The sequence below is a fragment of the Opisthorchis viverrini genome, assembly GCF_000715545.1.
Source record: "Opisthorchis viverrini unplaced genomic scaffold opera_v5_192, whole genome shotgun sequence".
NCBI lineage: Eukaryota > Metazoa > Platyhelminthes > Trematoda > Opisthorchiida > Opisthorchiidae > Opisthorchis > Opisthorchis viverrini.
Window position 1 is genome coordinate 142,749 of NW_008751852.1, and position 22,881 is coordinate 165,629.

Consider the following 22,881-nt stretch of genomic DNA (forward strand, 5'->3'; position numbering starts at 1 on the left):
CTGGTGTAAATTTGTATGTATACCAGCTGAATGTACGGCCTTAGACAAAAACATGTAATGTTCCAAAGGAGATTCGCATCAGTATATCATGGATATCTGCTTAAATGCCACACATTTATATTCCTGTAGCTGCGCCCCCGATAAGCAACGGAAAGCAAACTAGTTAAATAGGTCGAGTGAATGAATCCCAAGCTGGATGTAGGGACGATAGTTTTTTCGTCACTAATGCACCGAAATAATAAGAAACAGACCCATGTGCCGCAATTCCCTTTACTTTTAGCACGACCAATACTTCTAGTGTCCGTTATGGAATTAATTGCACTAAGGAGTCTCTCAAAGAAGCCCTGTATCCCCCTAAGTATTAGTTAGGCAGTTACATACAAGGATCTGCCTTGGGCATCAAAGTAAATCTTTAGTCTTTCTTCAAGTTTATGGGTTCAATATCTGCTTTGACGGTCTGAATTTTTCACAGCAAACCAAAACATGCTAGTTTAAAACTTAATGCATTTATGAAATCAAAATTGGTTTCTCAATATGAATCCCTTTTCACCCAGTCTTTTCCTTTCCGCGGTTCTATTTTTTTGACTCCTTGGTTTAAACTACCAGTAATTGAACATGTTTGAGTCGATCCATATCTAACATATTACTTCTACCCAGCATATCCAGAATCTAGTGACCTTACCTAATGCATAAGTGGTTAAGAGACAAACATTCAAGCTCCGACTGTAACGGGTCAGGTGTGCCCAGCTCCTTTAAACTCCAGTAAATATTTCCTTTTCCAAAAGCCGCCGAGCTCAGTAGCATCCACGCTGACATGAATAGATGACTATATCCCAGTACGATGCTCTGTATATCTCCATAATCCATCGTAAAGCATTCCTGAATGCGCACCAATTTTGATACGAGCTCGTCCCCCACTGTTGTAATAACCCACATTCCAAATCAAAAGCCCTCGTCCATAAAATCCAACCGCTTTCAGCTTCATTAATTACATGTAATTTAAAGAAATGATGCGTTGATCAATACGTTTTTAAACTTGATTATGAGCAAAACGTGTGATAAAAAGCCAAGCCTTCGGAATCTCCCATTCACAGTTAAAAGCCATACGACCACGACAAAACTGTGACACTACACATTTATTCTGCAAACTGTGGCAGACCGGAAACCTAAATTAAGACCATAAAAAGCGTCAGGATGGTCAAAATAACATTCCCTATCGTCTCAACCTAATGTTTGACACCCAAAATTTAGCTTACTCAGGAAGCACCCACAAAAACACTAGGTTCTAAGTTCTGTTGTTTTATGTAAAAGTAGAACTTTAGGAGGAAAACAGAAAAACATTATTCCACACCTCCTCAAGAAAACTTTCAGGTATGCACACCTTTAGTCTACTTGCTGCCTCACTGTATTTTGGCACCCGCACGTCAACTTCATGAATAACTTCCCACATAGTTCAGCTCATCTTACCCTCCTCGAAAATTCGCAGTTGATATCCTTAAGTAAAGATAGCAAAACCGGTTAGGCGTCTTAACAGTCGTCTTATTTTCTGAGACAAAGCTCCAGCGCACACAATATTAAGGTAGGATTTTGGTGCTGGGTTCGGATGGATCCGAAATGAGAAACATTTAACACTTGATCAGTTTGACCAGAGAGACTAACCCCATGGCTGGTCAGAATCAAGATCCGATCTGATTTCTCCATCGAATTCTTCGAAACTTGTAAATTATCATTCCTGTCAGTGCATTCGTGATACTGTAGCTGTAGTAGTGTCAGCAAAGTGCCTTTTGATTTCTGTCTGACCTATTATTGATGAAATGCCTTATTTGTATTGTTTTGGCAAAAAAATTCAAACGTATATCATTGGAAGATAATCGTAAAATCTGACTAGACATAGGTGTATAAACACTACTCACCCCGATGCACAAGTCATTTGTGGAAGTCAACTTTACACCCCAAGATGCAAGGTATTGCACCCAGTTTCCGCTATCCAGTTGAACTTTGTAACCTAAGTGAGCAGATAAAAAAGGGGTTTCCCACGTGCTAATCACACGGCAACTCCCACTTACACAGTGAAAAAAAAACTAAATAGGATCTCCACCCGTTTGTTAGGTCACTCGCTATGAGACAAGAGGCGTCCTGTCATCTTTTGACCAACTAAAAAATTAGCGGCTATACGTTTTAAAAAACTCAAGTTAGAAGAAAAGGTTATCCAGTACATTTGGAAATTCGTGTCATTGATAACATTCAGAATCCAAGTGGAATCGTGAAAGTACCAGGTGATTCTGTGCTCATTTTTCTGAAAGTAGTAATCGATTCATTTACTAACATGCAAAGCTAAACTATACCAAATAAAACCCTACGTTCAAAACAAGGGCATTCTGTCGGATACTGCGGTGGTATCCATTTCACTTTATTCAGGCAGAGCACGATCAGTCAAACAGTAAACAAACGATAGCTGGTTATCCTTCATCTCGAGAGAAATAAAGACGAGCCCACATCTGGCAAAATTAGTTCTGCTCAGACTCACTAGCCCACCTATTGATTCTCGTGGTCATTCTATTGGATCAGCACAACATAGAAGTCCACAACTATTTATACGAAAGGTGGCTTCTAAAAAAGCATAACATCACACCTGAAAAATCGACGTAAAAGTAAGCGCTCAGTGAAAAACAGTCGGATATTATTTCGGCCCAGCTGAAACGTGGATAGTTCGTACCCAACGCTGATCACCTCCATGCTGTGATCTTTGACCTTAATAGTTTGACGACTATTCCTGATTTGCTGATTGATTAACGTGTAAAAGAGAGTGAACTAAACCATTCAAAAGTGCCCGTTCTAGATGCACGCCTTTACAACCAAAAACCTCCAAATTCACAACGCACTAATAGTGTCACATCGACTGATGATGGAACATTGCAACTAAATTGCACTGATCAGTTAACAGACAGACGTATATGAGTCAATGCGTAATAAAGTCAGCCTGACAGTGGGAAACAAACTCACTAAAGATAGGCTGGAATACTTACCATAATATAGTTTGCCTGAAGCATAAGAAACATTCGGCGAATACCGTCAACGATGTCTTTCCTATATATAATTCAACCACCACCGTTTAATAAAACGAAAATCTAGCGGAATAACTTTGATAATACGCAGACATCGATATAAGAAGATAGGAGAATGAGGCAGCCGTGCTCTGAGGTAGGTTTGTTTTAAGATACGTTTGCAACAATAGATATACCCATTCCATATTGCCTCTCGAGTGGTTAAGTACTATTGATTAAGTACTACTGATTAAGTACTACTGGTTAAGTACTACTAATAATTTGAATGCGAATGGACTTTGAACTACGGCTCCCAATATGACTGTTTTCATACCTTCATCCAGCCTCAAAGGCGTAAACTATTCAAATTTAGGAGAGCAAGTCGTAAACATTTGCGTTTGATTGCGTTGCATGGGAGTTCTTCCAAAATACACATGACTCAAGGCTTTCATCTCCCAGCTACCGAGTTTGCTGTTCCACCTGGTTTCGTACTTCTTCGATTACCGTTTATTCTACCATTAGTGTTGATTTGCATGTTCTCATCTACTATTACTCAGCTACTACAAATTCACCACTACAACTATCATCCCGTCGTCGCCGTTTGGTTGGATGTACAGCTTTTAAAATTACAACGCCGATGTTTCAACTCTTTTATTATAATTCAACAGCAAGAAATTAATCTATCTGGGATAATTCAAAGTGGATAGTCACCACAGTTCACTTGTTGGTTAGATATTTATCTAAATGCATTTGGCTTCAGCAGGCGATCAGACCGAAAACAATATCATGGGATAATCTCCGCGTGAGGCTTGTTTTGGAGCGTTTTGCTGAGATACAAGCTAGGAGGTTCGGTGTTTATTTTTTTTTTCACAGTTTACCCTGAATTTTAAATAAAGCACGTTACAAAATTTGTAGCATAACGGTATATTTCTATGTTTATATTTCTCCACCTACTGCATTCCGAAATAATGAACGAGACTAAACGGAAATGTTTGCAGATGAGTAAATCGAGATAAAGTCAACACACAGGTGATTCCCGACGACAGGCCGTTTGCGGATGTTCTTTGTTTTCCTCTCTATAATACAACGAGATTCAGAATTTTCTGTATTAGACTGTGTTTGGGTTTTGAGTATTTCCGTTTTTTCCACTGGAAGACGTAGACCAGAATACTTTTTTTTCAAGAATGTCCCTCGACGTCATCCAGCAATATACAGCATGTTGCTGGCTGTATAAATTAGAATATTTATGAATGAGCAGTTGTGGAATACGGGTGGGATAAATTAGGTATGCCTGACAAGTGCTGGACAAAAGCTAGCGCCTTGTTTCTTGTGTCCATCACACGTGTGCTCATTACAAAAGTTCAGAACATCAGAAGCGTCCCCAGAAAAGCTTTTTGCGTGAAATTCAGCAAAATTTGGCCATTTATACTGTCTGCAACCTCAAAGTTATCCATATAACACAAGTGCCCGCAAAATAACCATGTCACTCAAGGGTCACCAGCATCGCCTGAAATGATTTCTTATTGAAAAGCAACAACAAGAGATAACCACCTGCCTTGTGAGCTTTGAGGAGGCGTCGCTGGGGGAAGAAGCAAAGGACATGTCTAGAGATAGAATGAATTATGACAAAAACGTCCCTGCTTTGGAAGTGTAGGCGAAACTATATATCAAATGACAGTGTTGTACCTCCACAAGAAATATGCCGCTACCAAAACACCGTAGATATTTATCTAAATGCATTTGGCTTCAGCAGGCGATCAGACCGAAAACAATATCATGGGATAATCTCCGCGTGAGGCTTGTTTTGGAGCGTTTTGCTGAGATACAAGCTAGGAGGTTCGGGGTATAATTTTTTTTTCACAGTTTACCCTGAATTTTAAATAAAGCACGTTACAAAATTTGTAGCATAACGGTATATTTCTATGTTTATATTTCTCCACCTACTGCATTCCGAAATAATGAACGAGACTAAACGGAAATGTTTGCAGATGAGTAAATCGAGATAAAGTCAACACACAGGTGATTCCCGACGACAGGCCGTTTGCGGATGTTCTTTGTTTTCCTCTCTATAATACAACGAGATTCAGAATTTTCTGTATTAGACTGTGTTTGGGTTTTGAGTATTTCCGTTTTTTCCACTGGAAGACGTAGACCAGAATACTTTTTTTTCAAGAATGTCCCTCGACGTCATCCAGCAATATACAGCATGTTGCTGGCTGTATAAATTAGAATATTTATGAATGAGCAGTTGTGGAATACGGGTGGGATAAATTAGGTATGCCTGACAAGTGCTAGACAAAAGCTAGCGCCTTGTTTCTTGTGTCCATCACACGTGTGCTCATTACAAAAGTTCAGAACATCAGAAGCGTCCCCAGAAAAGCTTTTTGCGTGAAATTCAGCAAAATTTGGCCATTTATACTGTCTGCAACCTCAAAGTTATCCATATAACACAAGTGCCCGCAAAATAACCATGTCACTCAAGGGTCACCAGCATCGCCTGAAATGATTTCTTATTGAAAAGCAACAACAAGAGATAACCACCTGCCTTGTGAGCTTTGAGGAGGCGTCGCTGGGGGAAGAAGCAAAGGACATGTCTAGAGATAGAATGAATTATGACAAAAACGTCCCTGCTTTGGAAGTGTAGGCGAAACTATATATCAAATGACAGTGTTGTACCTCCACAAGAAATATGCCGCTACCAAAACACCGGGAGGCGAGATTGCTCAAGTGGTTAGAGCGCGAATTTACCGACCGGAAGTTCCATGGTTCGAACCCGACCTCTGCCTCTCGACTTCCCCTGTCTAGGCTTGGGCAAATTGGCAGTATCCAAACTGTCACATCTGTGCTAAATGCTTCTGAATAAAAATATTCACTAATAAGGACCCACCAAGGGCATTACAACTGAGCACAAAAATAAGCTTTTCAGGGAGTCTGAAGGAAGCTAGCAATGCTCTCCAAAACGCACACCAGTGCTTGTCACTTAGTGCAAGAAAGTGCACTAATTTTCACAGGATAGGATAGTCTGCAATTTTGATAAGGTCGTGTGGGAGCCTTAAGTCAACAGAACAGAGTACAAACTTCGGGACAGAATCATATTCTGTCTGCGTTTTCCTAGAGGCCAACATCTCACATATTTCTATAAACACATTATCCGAGGGTTTTTGACGCCGATTTGTATTTTTGCAGGATGACGTAACGCCTGAAATATCAAAAATAAACAGTGAAACATTTTCATTACGATCGCTCCTTTTGCTAACCAAATACTTGGGATGGCATATCAGAGATAATATTTCGGATCACCAGTATGATTCATTTTTGAAACGTATCCATAAAACAGTCTCATTCTTATGATAATCACTCAGCGTTCAAGTACAAAGTGTCCCTCTTCATTTTCCACAGCGAGCATCAAAATGTGTCCTCTTTTTGGTTCGCAAACATTTTTACTCCATAGCTTTTATGCTCCGTCCTTATTTTGCTATTTTTTGCCATTGCCTGTGTCTTTTGGTTAGACAACGTACTCTCCATGATTTTTTAAAGCTGTGATTTGTTAAATATATTCCAATATTTCTCTGCCAGTGAGTAATTAGACCAGTTAGCCCAACTGCTGCCTTCATTACTAAGCAACTGTTTCAGCCAACAAACACAAGCCTAATTCTTACCCTCTGCGTAATCCCGTTGACAGACGCATTGTATCAAATTTGATCTGCAGAGCTGATGTCATTTTTTCAAGAATTGCTAGAGAATGGAGAGTGAATGGAGAGGTATGATGCCCCTCATGTTCCCCGCATCCACATACACTTTCATTCTGAAAGATAATTTAGGATTAAGCTCGACTACAGACGCTAAAGGACCCACTGATAATGGCGGATTGATACGCTAGATGATTTAGAATTTTATCATACGACGAACAGTCTTGTGACGTAAGAGCTTTCGTCTTCAATATCAACGAACTAAAACTACTAAGTAGTCTCCAAGCGCTTCCAAATCATTAAGTCAGCATGTTCAATACCACATGCAGGCGGAAGGAAAATTATCTCCGTTTTATTTGATCCCACATTTTAGAGAGCGTCGTTTTGGATAAGCGATTGAGGTTTATCTATATCACACAACTTTGCTCGTTATTCTTTGGGTACAAATCCACCATGGATATAGTTCGAGCTTTATTGCGACGCTATCCATGAGAGCTTTCTCGCCCCGAATATCGCTAACTTTCTTAATTAGGAAAAGGAACTACTGGGCCAATATCCAGAGCCCTTTCCCATTAAGAGCAATCTCAAAGCACACCATGAACAGCACACAACTTGGACAGTCTCACTCGGATCGAATATAAGCCAGTTATGTTTTCAGAAGCAACAATGCAAAATCTAAGGGATTTCCAGAGTTTTCATGAATAGGTTGAATGGATGATGGAACGGCATCTCCGGCTCGTCTTGCGAATGCTTCCAATTGTAGTAAAGCGTATTCGGTGAATAAGGATTTGCAACGAACTTATCAAACCCTCGAAAATTAGAAGGCAAAAGTAAGCACGAAATTTGGCGAAACTACACTGTAAAACCGTGAGGTGCCCCCGTTTTACCATTAAACTCAAATGTAACTCCAAGCTGCCATTTCATATACAACGAATGCTTACTATCATCATTCAAGTGTCAGCTGTTTTCTTCGATCAACTGAATTTAATTGAACTTTGTGTGAATTAGCGGATTTTATCAACCATCACTCTTGTTTGAACGGTCGTCCTCCGGTCCTGGCGTGATCATTCTGGTGAGTCCACACCACAGAAAAGTACAGGACTCGAGTTTCACTCTTATTAGAGCTCATCAGCAGTGCATATCGAAAGGCCGTGCCGGACTATGATTCCCGGACATCTGACATGAGAGGCGAGCGTGCTACTACTACAGCACCAATACACTTTCGACGCATCTGAATTTGCACGTCGGAACAGGCGAACGTGTTTACACTTGAGCGATGTGAGCGGTGTGTCCGACCCATCGAAAGATGACCCAGTAACTGTCCTGTTTGTGATGATCGATTGACCCGCCAGTTAGGACTTCCCAGTCAGGTAGCGTCACAGACGCTTGAAACCCACTGGGCAACTTCTTTGGTTTCTGTTGGGGTTTTCCGGGATATATATTTTGTTCATATTGTAAGGGTTACCCAAATTACCGTCTATGAAACATAACTGACGAATTTACAGCTACTTCATTCTCACCGGTAAATATTTGGAGGAATTATTTCTCGATATACTTAAAAAACTGCATATGATAAGTAGGCTGAAAATAAGTTGATTTAGCTTAATCAATTACTTTCAACTGTAGTATCCATAGAATTAACTTGTGCTACAGAAACGGATGAAACAAACGCGCATATCAGCCGTGCATTCCATTTGCCTTTCCACCGTTGGTGACTGAAGTTCAAACGCCTTGAAACCGACGTTGAAACCGACGGTTATGCGCAATACTTGGGAAGATTATGACCCAAGCGAAAACAAATGAAATCGAGATGCTTCAACCCTTAACAACAGTACCAATCAGGAGATCAAATGAACCTTATCGTGGGTCTGTTTATCCCAAATGTTGTTCCCATCCCAGAGCCTACTCACTGGTCCCACCTACTTTTCAGTTCGACCTCATGCAAATTGATCGCTTTATTCATTTAGAGCTTTATCAGTGGACAACCATAAGCACAACAGCGTCTAAGTATGCATAGTACTTACTAGTTGTCGGCCTCCTGGTAGTAGTGGCTGTGGACAGAGAAAATTTAGGTGTTCAAGAAATGCACATCAATCACCTGATTCTTACGTGCCTTTCAGGATCTGTTCTCCACAACATAACGATACATGATTTGATAAAAACACAATAATATATATGACAAAACTCTAAGGCGAAACCGATAGACAATGTAGATCCCCCGCTAATATCCACCAAAATATAATTAGTCGTTTGAACAAAGCATGGGTAGTATCTATTTGTGTTTGTTACGGTCAATTGCTATTCCAATGCTAATTGATTTACAATTAGTATTAGAGGATCGCAAAATATCATCAGACAAAACCTCTCCGGATCCAACGTGTTTTAGGTTCATTGGTTAGGTGTGGTCCACGATGAGAACCAAGCTTCGAGTGAATGCTTGGATTTCAAACCGTTCATTATGGAACTGCTGGAAATGGAACGTTAATGGGCGTTAATAGCCTAAGGACAGATTCTATGCCGTCGAGTAACATGCACGGGACATCTCCGGCTACTGTTGGCAAAATGATTGACGGATTTTTTGTCATTTCTGCACAGACACAGACAATGACATAATAGGCAGTCGGTCACCCACGGCCAAAAAACACTACACAGATATGTCGAAAAGACTCCGTTTGTGGAAACAAAGTCGCTTAAAAGCGAAAGCCCCGACTACCTATTGCCTGAAGAGGCTAAGAGGCTACGCGGCACAGGCCTGGGGGCTCAACTCAGGCACTTGTCATCTCCCAGGTCTGGACATTCGAGGTTACCATCAACCAAACAAGCGTATTACCGAATTATACCGATCGAATAAATTGGACGTGGATGGAAGTCCTTGCAAAATCATATGTATTCGCACTGTCAAATGCACATCAAATGGCCTCCAGTGGAATACGGTAACGTATACACACTGAGAAACCGGAGGATCACTCGAAAGCAATCCAACAAAACCAAGCGACGTATACCATACGTCACGCAACAAACGACACATCAGGTAAGAAAGTGAGCTCAGAGGAGACTGGACCGCCAAAACGAAAAAATGTAATGGACAATTCGTTCACCGCAAAAACCGGCGCATGCTGTGTAGCGCCATGCGAAATGATGGGGAAATTCAGATTGAAGAAACAACACCACAGTGATAGATTGGTTATCGCAGGTTCCAGGCTGTAAGCCACAACCATAAAGCCCACATCGCTGGTGAGTATAAGAGGACAAACGTTGCCATCTATTGCGGTTATACATCATGTGAGATTGAAAAATAATTCACCACAAACATACCATACGGGTACAAACTATGAAAATCATAATTAATGCCGACGAAGACAACAGACGGATTTGAACAGGGACATTGCTTACTTTGCGTAGGTCTCGACGTGATAGGGGCTGTGAGACGAGGAGGACATTCATTAGTTTCCACTCACAAATTAATAACAACTTCGAGATTCGATTAGGCTACAACACTGTAATTCACATAACACATTAGGAATTCGTCCGAAGCCGCGATTCTCCTAGAACTATACCTTGGCTGCATACTTCTCGTCAAAGAGGCCCGCTTGACGACTGATTCCCTTGTTGGTTACCATCCCCTCAACGTTTATCTTCGACCACTTTACCAGAGTTTGGTTACCACCCCATCAACGTTTATCTTCAACCGCTTTGCATTATGACGAACATGCGCCCCACGACTAACCAAGAGTGTTGAAATCTTATCCTAAGACAAACAATGCAAGCGCATCCTCACTCACAACATAAACAACGATCCCACAGCCCGACGCTCGTCAGTTCACACAGCGCCTTGACCAGACCATTTCAAGCCGACGCACGACTCACTGTGCAGGAAAAGTCTGGGCTCGAAATCGTTTTGGATTAAACGACAAAGAACAGGCCAGATTTCAACACACTCGGTCAAGACCCCATTCAATTCAACGGCGTCCCACAAACATTGGCTGCATCGGCTACAACTTATCAAACGAAGAACTCGATAAGTCTCATACTTCTTTTGTCCATTATTCAGTTGTAATTTGTGTCTCTGGTAGCCACTATACATAACTGTTTATTGTTAGTGCTATTTCACCTTCTGATATTACTTCGAGTAAAAAAGACAATAGCACCTACACCCTCCCATCCCTGACTTTCCTCACTCTCAAACGAACGTCCTGGCTTGTCGGCATATTCAAAGCAAGTCACAGAGTCATCGACCCATAGAGTCACAGTCTTCGCTGGCTTATCATTCCGGCCCTCCCATGAGCATTTCAGGTGCTATATGCCAAACTCATAAACAACATTTGTTCGCTGCGATGCCAAATCGCATCAACAGACCACCTACCGCATCCTCGGACACTGAGTGCTAGTCGAATGCAACACATTCCATCTGTTCCTACTCGTTTGCCTATTAGGAAAAGGCGTCTTGGTTCTAGGAGGGATGACGGTCACTACCTGACACAGAGATGGTGTGGTGAAGGGGGTTGAATTATCGTGGCCTACAAATGTGACTGGGAATAGAACACAGGAATTTGTGAATGCACACAACTTACGTCGGCCTGGCCTGGGCGTGTTAGTAGCTGTGGATGGGAATGAATCGGAATGAAATGCCGCATGTTTTGTGCTGTTCACACTGCATACGCCTCGCCGTTCAAACTGATTTTGCACATACAGTCAAAAGGTTATCCCAACAAACCTGTCATGACGAAACGCACAAACATTTGACGAAGGTCTAACCTCTTTGCTTATGTGGGAATGTCGAGAAAAATAGTTCAAACATGCGAAGAATTTGTTATTTTGTAAGTCTCCTCTATAAATGCTAGCGCATCTTTTGGATCTCAATTCATTTTTCGCTGCATTTTACACCACTGTCGCCTTGAAACATTTCTCGGCCTCAATGGTATAGTGAGGATACGGGAAAGTACGGAAGGTTTCCTGTGAACTCCAAATGATGACATATGGATCACACGCGCTGCACAAATTTGGCGTGTGCATGCCGACGCAACGGGTGGAAATCCTGTGGAATTTCTATAGTGAAAATTAATTCTTACCAGCTTGCGATCTAATCGCTACGCAAGATTTAACTGTATGCCTCTGTTCACCAAGAGTATACGCTTAATTTCCAAAGGTTTAGCATAAACAAAATTAGTCCATTGTATATCCTACTTGGATCATCGTTAATAGGTATATATTTAAGCATTCATCAGACATGTTCTTCATGCCGTTCTTCATGTGTAGTCTTGCAAATATTTCCTGAATCATAATCTCATGCCTGCAAATGTATCCATCTGGAATCACGGCATCATCACTGATTTAACGTACACAGAAAGTCCTTCGGTTTCATGTGAGTCAAGGAATTTCAAAAATATCTCGCATTTCTAGCTTATTTGAGAATCAGAATCCCAAACGATACTTTCGTGCGTTTACACCGCAAGCCAAAACGGATTAGGGAATACCAACAGGCTTCTAAAGGGCCCAAACACACTCAAAATGAAGGAGTAATTTTTCGTCACCGTGTGGGTCACAGATCATTCCAATGTGACTGTGAACCGCACAAGTCGTTCACGTGGTTGACTTCAGAAGAGAGCGTTTCCGTTTTGAAAAGTTTAATGCATCCAATGTCACTTCTTCACCTGAGTGAGACTACTCTCCCATGGCACAGATGTGAGCATGTAATCGTGGGGCTATTTTGTCCCAAACTCTCGTACGGAGCTCCCCCGATGGAACCTTCTGGACAAAACTATGTATCTTTGAATTGTTGGAGAAGACGCTGAATTACAATACCTCTTGTCTGACACTGCCAGTCGCTGACTCGTCGGCGAGGATCCCGATTCACGGAAACCATAATAATGACCCTCACATTGTACTGCCATAAGCATGTGGTTTCAATTTTCTGGGGAAATAAATTTCGTCAGTTTGTATTACCTGATATCTTTTGTCTTCCAGGACTTGTTCAATTTTCTATGTCTGTTATAGTCTTTAGTCTCACATTTGCTGTAATACTAAACTGCGCAATCAGTGTGGTACCAAAGTGTGGGCATCAAAATATGTCCAGGGCTTAATTTCGTATCACTGGCGTTAGCACAGTAGACTTCAACTATGATAACCTGGTACTGACATTATTCGGGTCAACCACGTATCCCAGGCTCTACGTTTCCAAACCAGACAGTCTTCGTTAGAAATAGACCAATTGTGAACACATTTACTGGGATTGGGTAACGAGGAAATGGGAAGAGATAGCGTTTAATAAGATTGATTTTGTTCAGAAATTACACACACTAGAACCCGCATTACCAAGTCTGAGGGTTTGAAAATATCCCCGGAATCGGTCTTAGTGGCTAAGCGGTATAGCCTTGAGCATTCGGCTCGGTCGCTTGTCAACTCATAGTTCATAAGCTTTGTGGTAAATCCTTACCTTAACTTGCAAATTCTGGCATGTCACCGATCGAGTAACCTCGCCGTATGTATGGCTCGTTTGCGAAATCCAATGCAGTCCTACTTTCCCGTGCACATTAAATTGCCTTTCACCAGAAACATTACCCTCCAGAGAAATCCTCGAGAGAAATCAAACAAAACAAGCGTCCCACGATATCTTTAGTGGACCATATTTTCTTCAGGCCATCACAACATCAGAAACCAGGTGTGCTAGTGAGTTTAGAGAATATTGGACCGCCTGGCTAACTACTACACCATTCGAACTCCAATGTGATCCACGCCAAACAGTGAAGTGTTGCGCCGGAGGATATCGGATTATACAGCAACAGAATACATCTGAATAGAAGATATGTAGTCACCCGTTTCAGTGTGTATACAATCAATCACAGAGTTAAGATTATTGCTGAGTATTAGGGACACATATTTCTGTATGTTGTAAATGTTTACCGGGTGATATTGAAATGTGGGATTAAAGCGGCTTGATTCGTTACTTTTGAGCTATCCGTTAGATATATTAAAAATTATACAAATTGTGTTGATTTTGCCGGACGGCTCAAAAATATCACATATTCGGATGTTTCTCCATGTGGATTTTCTGCACAAACATCGCCTCCTGTTACATTTATAAGAAAAAACAATTCTTGAATTATTGTTTTCTGACCTATCAAGTAAAAAGTTGGACCGAAGAATAATACAAACGAATTATTCGGTTTATTCCCCGCTATCACCTCAAATTTGCATTGAAAAGTGTGTAGGCGGTTGTGAGCTTTTGAACTCTCCAGCAGGATTATTCGCTGTCATTTGAACAAAAACAGATTAATTATTTAGAACTGGCCAAACCCCACATCAACATCTGGTGGAGGTGAAAGACCACATTTTTTCCTGACACGCCACCAGCTCTATGCCAACGCTGTGGCACAGTACAGTCTGAATTGTGGAGGCGAACGGCCGAGGGAATAGTGAGCATGAATGAAAGCGCTACTCTTTGTCCGAAATGTTTCTTTCAATGATCATCGATTAAGTCGAAATAAGTGGTCAGCGTTCACATTTCCATATGTATGTATTACTTAACGGTGGCGAAACATTGACTTCGACTGCTGTATTCGAGTTCAAGTATTGATGACCATTTTAATTGCCTGTCGGTCACGCAGCAAATGACCTGTTGGAAAAAATTTAAAAAAAATTGGCTCGCAAATATTTTGTTCCCGGACAAGTAAGGAATAGCGGTGCGCCGCTGTCTGTTAGTCGTCACTCAAATGAGCATTATCACCATCAACAGCAGCAGCAGTACCATCAGTATCCTCATCACGACCAACACAAACATCAAACGAAGTTGCAACAACACGGTCAATTCCAAGCGTGCCATCTGAGTTTCTCTGTTTCCCCAACGACTGTTTGTTGTCCTCAGACATTTGCTTTTGCGGCAGACACGACGCAGACTAGCTGAATCTAAGCATTGGACGGGTTCTTGCCAAAATCCATCTGTTGTGGAGCTAGCTTAGTCGACTGATTTCGACGAAACTGACTTGTAGCTACATGCAAACTCATTTATCTTCGTAGTGTAGCTCAGATAGTCGCAGTACAGTTCGCCGACACATTCCTTTTGGATAGAGAACAATCCCTCCCGGTTGCGTTCGTGTCCACCCACAAACCGATGAAAAGGATTATTAGGGTATCAGACTGAGTTAATCGTGAAATCTGGTGGTAAGCTGCACCTTAGCATCACCCTGTTCGCTACTGTCCCACTGTACACGGTAGTTGGAATACCGCCTATCTTGGGTTGTTCAAGAGGACGTTTAGGCACGCACCTTCTCATCGGCGCGCGGAGGTCGACTGCAGTCTAAGCATGTGAGCTATTCCTAGTCTAAACACCTATGTTTGGTTTTCCCAGGCAAGTATGCCGTATTTATACTCAAGGAGGTAGTAATAAAAGCCGGTAATAAGGTGTGAACCTGTCCGACTATTAGTCCGTGTACTTTTGCAGTTCAGACCCATCATAACCCACTATTCCTAGCTAAGGGACCAGTGACTGCTTCTGAATGGCTTGAACCGTAAATCAGCACATCTGAGGAGTCCCTAAAACTAGTCCGCGAATCAGGCCTGAAAGGACGATTTTTGTATACCAAGAACACTTACTTGACTTCAATATTACATGGATTGTAGAGTTGGATGACCACCAGTGGGATGGCATCCCCAGTCACCAAAGTTACAAAAACACACGGAAAGCAGTAGTAAACACATATGGGAAACAATTGAAGCTGCCGAATCGAATGTAAACACAATGGTTACTTCTGTAGACTTGCATGTCATTTAGAAATTGACTGTTTGTCAGGGAAAATGCTTAAAAGAACAAGACTTAGTGAATTTCCCGCTAGCAGAGATTTTGTTGATATGATCGGTGGAACTAATACTGCGGAGGCACCCCAGCTGTGCTTGAGGCTGTGGGCGAAAGTAGCTGGCATAGAATCTGCGCATCTGATTTTTTGACGATAAGTCCTGTATCACCTCTTGATATACAGGGTCACGGTAGCCACCTTCCGAGACTCCTTTAAAAGCCAGTTAGAACAATATTTTCTATTATACTAACGCTTCCAATAACTATGCTGCCACGATTTGTGTCCATATCGGATAGAACGTGCATTTGAAGAACTCCAAGTGCACCAACTCAACACCATTCTCAAAAAGTGCTCATAAGTTGAAAAAGTCATCCATGAGCCTAAGCTGACCAACATAGTGTAATGGTTAGGGAAATGGCACATCGAAACAGCTAACCAAAGTGGTGATTCTCCATTCCTTATATACCCGTATGGACAAGCAAATTTATGGCGATAAAAACCATTCGGTGGGTAAAAAAATTGCGCACAACAAGGGAGAGCTACCGCAGAAATACGCCATTCATAAACCGTTTTTATCTCCCCCGTGAAGGGATGAATACCACTTGATAATCATGTTTACTTATACTAACATTGCCATAAGCATGGTATGGCGGCAGCCTAGGCATGCCAAAGTAAAATAGAAATTCCAAGAGTAAAATGTCAGTGTTCCTCGTTTGTTCCAGATGGTCAAGCGTTTTCTTGACCACACTGCGTCTGATTTTACCATGCTTCGCAGCACCTTTCTACACTTACGCCCATCCGTATTCGGTCGCCGCTAGAATTACCGCATTACTCTGTGATAACGCCCGTTAATCTCACTATTTCGTCACAAGTCAGAGGTTTTAGAAGAAGCTTTGAAAGGTATTCACAAAACGTTTAAACAGCACGACGAAGAGCAATCACTTATTCCCAAAAAAATCTTAGGCAAAGAAGACTACTTATGTCGTTGTCCGGCTACATCATGAACGGTCTGGCGTGCCCCACCCGAGCCTCGAGGAAATCACTGTATACGGAATTGAAGTCCAATATGTCCTTCCTCATAGAATATCGGTCTATCTTAACTGTTATTTGAATGTCCAGCCCATTTTTTGGCCTTACTCTGTGTTTGCTTAACCAATGTTGCTAAAATTTCACCGACCCTTTGTCTTCACATGTTCTGCTCAATTCCTATCATCTGCAATGAGACAAAAAGTGTACCTGGGACAGAAATCGGATCCATGGGTCAGTACTGAGATGTTGCCAGCTACACCAAGTAGGCTCCGCCGGCAACAATTACTTAATAATCATTCATTACTTATTCCTCATTGACGCGCTTGTATCAGATGTTCACTCCTCGAGTTACTCGGCCGCGCAATCAGTGGTGCTAAGCACGTAGTGCAAGATAATCCATCTAATATGCTCTCTTATCAAACATTTCATTAAGGATTTTTGATAAGTTTAGTCAGTCTCATCACCTGAAATAACAATTCTAGTATACTACGGTTTCTTTGGTCCAAACTTCCCCCTGGCCTGTATAATACCCATCTAAACAGAATCAACTCTGTATCCGAAGGATGGCATATCAGTTAACATTCGTCTTTTGTTCATTCGTGGGACTACCGTACTCCGTTTGCATTTTTCCCTCCTTAGACTTATCACATCCATCAAGGATTTGACGTCCCAGTAATTTTACATGGGTTGTTATCACATTTCTTCATAGTAACAGTTGTTAGTGGAATCCCTAATTCCCCCTTCCTTTGTTTCTACTGTTTAGTACTCACTGAATGCTAACTGCATGTAATCCCATAACATCAACCGTCCTGTAGGACGCTGGCCGATCATAATCTTTTACTCCTGTGCCAGTCGAATGCATATCCAGTGCACAAAATATCTTGAGGACATTATCTCCTACACAAATATAGCGTTCCATTCATTAAGTGAAGAAGATTCTGATCAGAGTATCGACGCACCAAATGACATAGGGGGAGCAGATTAAATGGAATCAATTCAAGTATCCAAAGAAATTCCCACTAAACTTTCATTCACAGAGTGCAGCCAGAGATTGGCAAAAGCGAGGGCAAGCAAACTGGTGAGAACTCCTAAGCCATCAAGGATAGTTCATGAACGGAAAAACGTTGACGTTGGTTCGTCTTAAAGCATATACCGCACATAATCCACCGGCTTTAAACCTACGGTTATGCACAATAAGTAAAGATTATGACCCTGGCGAAATCAAACGAAATTGAAGTACTATAACCTTTCACATCATCACTGACAATGAGAACAAATGAGCTCAAAATAACTGCAATATAAGTCCATTATTGGGGGTCTGTTTATCCCCGAACAAATGATACAGCATTTGTTCCATCTGACAACAAGAGATTTGGTGGGAAGATTTTTCCAGTGGCGCGTAATTATGATGTCACGGTCTGCAGGAAAGGGTTGAAATTTAAGGTCCATCAACTCAAATGTTCGTTTAGCCACGCAGGTCCACTCCAAGCAAATTGGTCGCCTTATTCATTTAGGGCTTTATCAGTGGACAACCATAAGCACAACAGCGTCTAAGTATGCATAGTACTTACTAGTTGTCGGCCTCCTGGTAGTAGTGGCTGTGGACAGAGAAAATTTAGGTGTTCAAGAAATGCACATCAATCACCTGATTCTTACGTGCCTTTCAGGATCTGTTCTCCACAACATAACGATACATGATTTGATAAAAACACAATAATATATATGACAAAACTCTAAGGCGAAACCGATAGACAATGTAGATCCCCCGCTAATATCCACCAAAATATAATTAGTCGTTTGAACAAAGCATGGGTAGTATCTATTTGTGTTTGTTACGGTCAATTGCTATTCCAATGCTAATTGATTTACAATTAGTATTAGAGGATCGCAAAATATCATCAGACAAAACCTCTCCGGATCCAACGTGTTTTAGGTTCATTGGTTAGGTGTGGTCCACGATGAGAACCAAGCTTCGAGTGAATGCTTGGATTTCAAACCGTTCATTATGGAACTGCTGGAAATGGAACGTTAATGGGCGTTAATAGCCTAAGGACAGATTCTATGCCGTCGAGTAACATGCACGGGACATCTCCGGCTACTGTTGGCAAAATGATTGACGGATTTTTTGTCATTTCTGCACAGACACAGACAATGACATAATAGGCAGTCGGTCACCCACGGCCAAAAAACACTACACAGATATGTCGAAAAGACTCCGTTTGTGGAAACAAAGTCGCTTAAAAGCGAAAGCCCCGACTACCTATTGCCTGAAGAGGCTAAGAGGCTACGCGGCACAGGCCTGGGGGCTCAACTCAGGCACTTGTCATCTCCCAGGTCTGGACATTCGAGGTTACCATCAACCAAACAAGCGTATTACCGAATTATACCGATCGAATAAATTGGACGTGGATGGAAGTCCTTGCAAAATCATATGTATTCGCACTGTCAAATGCACATCAAATGGCCTCCAGTGGAATACGGTAACGTATACACACTGAGAAACCGGAGGATCACTCGAAAGCAATCCAACAAAACCAAGCGACGTATACCATACGTCACGCAACAAACGACACATCAGGTAAGAAAGTGAGCTCAGAGGAGACTGGACCGCCAAAACGAAAAAATGTAATGGATAATTCGTTCACCGCAAAAACCGGCGCATGCTGTGTAGCGCCATGCGAAATGATGGGGAAATTCAGATTGAAGAAACAACACCACAGTGATAGATTGGTTATCGCAGGTTCCAGGCTGTAAGCCACAACCATAAAGCCCACATCGCTGTTCAATTCAACGGCGTCCCACAAACATTGGCTGCATCGGCTACAACTTATCAAACGAAGAACTCGATAAGTCTCATACTTCTTTTGTCCATTATTCAGTTGTAATTTGTGTCTCTGGTAGCCACTATACATAACTGTTTATTGTTAGTGCTATTTCACCTTCTGATATTACTTCGAGTAAAAAAGACAATAGCACCTACACCCTCCCATCCCTAACTTTCCTCACTCTCAAACGAACGTCCTGGCTTGTCGGCATATTCAAAGCAAGTCACAGAGTCATCGACCCATAGAGTCACAGTCTTCGCTGGCTTATCATTCCGGCCCTCCCATGAGCATTTCAGGTGCTATATGCCAAACTCATAAACAACATTTGTTCGCTGCGATGCCAAATCGCATCAACAGACCACCTACCGCATCCTCGGACACTGAGTGCTAGTCGAATGCAACACATTCCATCTGTTCCTACTCGTTTGCCTATTAGGAAAAGGCGTCTTGGTTCTAGGAGGGATGACGGTCACTACCTGACACAGAGGCCACATGGTGAAGGGGGTTGAATTATCGTGGCCTACAAATGTGACTGGGAATAGAACACAGGAATTTGTGAATGCACACAACTTACGAGGCGTCGGCCTGGGCGTGTTAGTAGCTGTGGATGGGAATAAATCGAAATTAAATGCCGCATGTTTTGTGCTGTTCACACTGCATACGCCTCGCCGTTCAAACTGATTTTGCACATACAGTCAAAAGGTTATCCCAACAAACCTGTCATGACGAAACGCACAAACATTTGACGAAGGTCTAACCTCTTTGCTTATGTGGGAATGTCGAGAAAAATAGTTCAGCGAAGAGAAGAATTTGTTATTCTGGAGGCGTCCTCTATAAATGCTTAGGCGTCGTGGAGATTCGACACATCTCCTTCCGCTAGCCAGCTTTCCAGTATAGTTCAAACATGCGAAGAATTTGTTATTCTGGAGGCGTCCTCTATAAATGCTTAGGCGTCGTGGAGATTCGACACATCTCCTTCCGCTAGCCATTGACGCTTTCCAGTTCTTCTCCCATTGCCACAATTTCCCACAAGAAACCTGTTATGTGATTTCAAGAACTAGTCTATGGTAAACGCAAATTCTTTATCTGGTGAACCTGACTGATCAGTTAGCCAGTTGTGCAGTTACTCAGTCACACGTTGTGCAATTTTTCATATAACTAACTCTAAATCATTCCGATTGGGCCGACCAAATACACCGTTCTGTGAGGGCTGGCTCTCCTCTAATGAGATTCCCTACAAGGCAATATCTCTGCAAGATACGTTTCTTGGGAACTGGCAGGAGGAAACAGATTAAACGCTTACGATATTGAGGTTCTCGAGAGCATCGCACAAATTGTTTGATTAAAAGAACAAGCATGAGAGATAAATATACGATCATCGTTCCCAAATCCTGCCAGGCATGAAGCGAGGCAAAACTGGCCGAAAGAATATACACTTCACTCCTCACCAAGTGTTTCATATTTTAGTCTGCATGCGGGCGAAGCAGATGATCTGGTTATTTGAGCAACGAACATTCCCTTCCAGGGTTCAAACAGGAAAAAAGTTAAAAAAACGCGCATTACTTACTTAGCCCGGGTGGCGTCGTCGTAGTGGCTGTGGGTCAAATAACGATTGTGTGAGTTGTGACTGGTCAAAGTATTATCGGTTCCGATAATTGATCCAGAATACAGTCGAGCACTCTGAGAGTATTCAAACAGAATTTCCAAGCTCTGTTCAGCCACACCGATCGCAGCAAGCTATCATGGTCGTGCAATGGGTCTACTAGCTCTGTTGTGCAGCCATACCGTAGCGCCCTTCTCGGTCCCTTTTGCGATCAGATTGGAGGCGCTTAGTCTCAAGATGGATTATTCTTTTGTGACTGGGGTTAAGCTGTAATGCCCTAAGGATTTTTCTTCGTCCACATGTAAATTATTCACTCAGGTTTTCAACCAACAGCGTATACAAACCTATAATGCACTCGGACTTGGAATAAGACGGTAACCGAGCTCTCAGTATTTCGCGCCAAATGGCTAAAGCCCCGGGAAAAAATGTGCAAATTCTGAATCTGTCTCTGATGTTGTTGCGAAACCCACGAGCTAGAACTTCCTCTAAGTACAATCAGTGGGAGGATGAAATTGTCCATTCGGTTTTAAAACATACTGATATTGGGTGCATTAATTCCCGGCCGGTTTACGCGCACATTTTCAAAATATCAATATATTTTGCATCTGTATAGCACCAGCGGTTTACAATAAGCTGTAAATGCACATTAGCCTTTACTCCAGTCTCCATGATCAAAATTGTATCAAACTCGAGATTTGATTCAACCATCAGTCATTGGTCCACAACACTTTCATCCACATAGGAGATGAGAAATTCCCCTGGTAATGCACCCGGCTGCTTGCTTCTCTTCCCAGCGGCCTCCTTCACGACGGATTACATCTCCTCACAGTCTTCGCTGGCTTATCATTCCGGCCCTCCCATGAGCATTTCAGGTGCTATATGCCAAACTCATAAACAACATTTGTTCGCTGCGATGCCAAATCGCATCAACAGACCACCTACCGCATCCTCGGACACTGAGTGCTAGTCGAATGCAACACATTCCATCTGTTCCTACTCGTTTGCCTATTAGGAAAAGGCGTCTTGGTTCTAGGAGGGATGACGGTCACTACCTGACACAGAGGCCACATGGTGAAGGGGGTTGAATTATCGTGGCCTACAAATGTGACTGGGAATAGAACACAGGAATTTGTGAATGCACACAACTTACGAGGCGTCGGCCTGGGCGTGTTAGTAGCTGTGGATGGGAATGAATCGGAATGAAATGCCGCATGTTTTGTGCTGTTCACACTGCATACGCCTCGCCGTTCAAACTGATTTTGCACATACAGTCAAAAGGTTATCCCAACAAACCTGTCATGTCTGTAAACCGCACGTCTTTAACGTCATTAACTTCAGAATCAATCGTTTTCGATCTGAATAGCTTAATGCCTCCAATTTCACTTCTCCTGAGTGAGACTACTCTTTCATGGCGCACGTGTGTGCATGTGATTGTGGGGCGTTTTTCTCAAGCTCCCGGACGTCACCCCGTGCAATAGAAACTTTTGGATGAATCTGTGTATTTTTGAATTGTTGGACAAGACGCTGAATCAAAAGACCTCTTGTCTGATACTGCCGGTCGCTGACTCGTCCGTGGGAATCCCGTTTCACGGAAACCATACTAATGACCCTCACGTTTTGTTGCCATGAACGCGTGGAGTCGGTTTTCTCGGGAGATCACTTTCCTTCCCCTTTATGGATGTTTGTCAGTTTATATGTCTTGATAGCTTTCGTTTTCATGAATTGTCCAATTTCTTGTCTTTAACCCAGTCTAGTCTTTAAACTCTTAGTTGATGTAATAATCAACTGCGCACTAAGTGTGGGACCAAACTGTGGGCTTTAAAGTATGTCCAGGATTTAATTTTGTCACTGATGTTAGCAAAGCAGGCTTGAAATATGCTAACCTGGTACTGATATTATTCG

At 42.1% G+C, this 22,881-nt stretch overlaps 1 protein-coding gene across 1 annotated transcript in view; it reads left to right on the top strand.

Annotated features, from left to right (window-relative positions):
• The window catches only part of T265_07969 (hypothetical protein), a gene marked incomplete at both ends in the record, with an annotated part of 192,073 nt that overhangs the window by 108,781 nt on the left and 60,411 nt on the right, over positions 1 to 22,881 (top strand). The gene's annotated exons all lie outside the window — the stretch shown is intronic.